At 36.1% G+C, this 454-nt stretch overlaps 1 protein-coding gene across 1 annotated transcript in view; it reads left to right on the top strand.

Moving 5' to 3' along the window:
• WDR77 (WD repeat domain 77) overlaps positions 1 to 454 on the top strand; it is a 9,143-nt gene that overhangs the window by 2,526 nt on the left and 6,163 nt on the right. The window lies entirely within an intron of this gene.

Below are 454 nucleotides of genomic sequence, written 5' to 3'. Positions count from 1 at the left end.
TTCCTGCTTCCCTACTGTCAGTTGATCACCAACTTCTTTTGAGTCTTGTCTGTCACCTTTGTGTCACTTCCAGGCTTGACCTCTATGTGAGACAGTGGCATTCATCTCTCCATTTATAATCTTTAGCTCTTTTGTTTTTTTATTGGTTCTTATGGCCTGCAGGTTAAAGATCTCATTCTCTTCTCATAGCATTACTTTATTTTTTACTTTTATGTAAGTGTACTGCACTAACTTAATCTAATCACAGTAGATCCTTGACATTTTCAAGGAGTAAACTATGAGACTTGCGAATCTTTTGAATAGTCACTTCTGAAAAAAATGTCAGTTTTTCTGGTGAGAAGCATCACTTTCATTAATGTTCCTCTGTTTTGCTCATTTTCATTAGTGGCGGGAGCAGTTGGCTTTTTTTTTTGAGCCATTCTTTTTTTTTTTTTTTTTTGGGGGCCCAGGTTTT

This window comes from Tupaia chinensis, unplaced genomic scaffold (genome assembly GCF_000334495.1).
Source record: "Tupaia chinensis unplaced genomic scaffold, TupChi_1.0 Scaffold000270_2, whole genome shotgun sequence".
NCBI lineage: Eukaryota > Metazoa > Chordata > Mammalia > Scandentia > Tupaiidae > Tupaia > Tupaia belangeri.
Note: the sequence above shows the minus strand (reverse complement) of the source record. Positions and strands in the feature narration are given on the sequence as shown.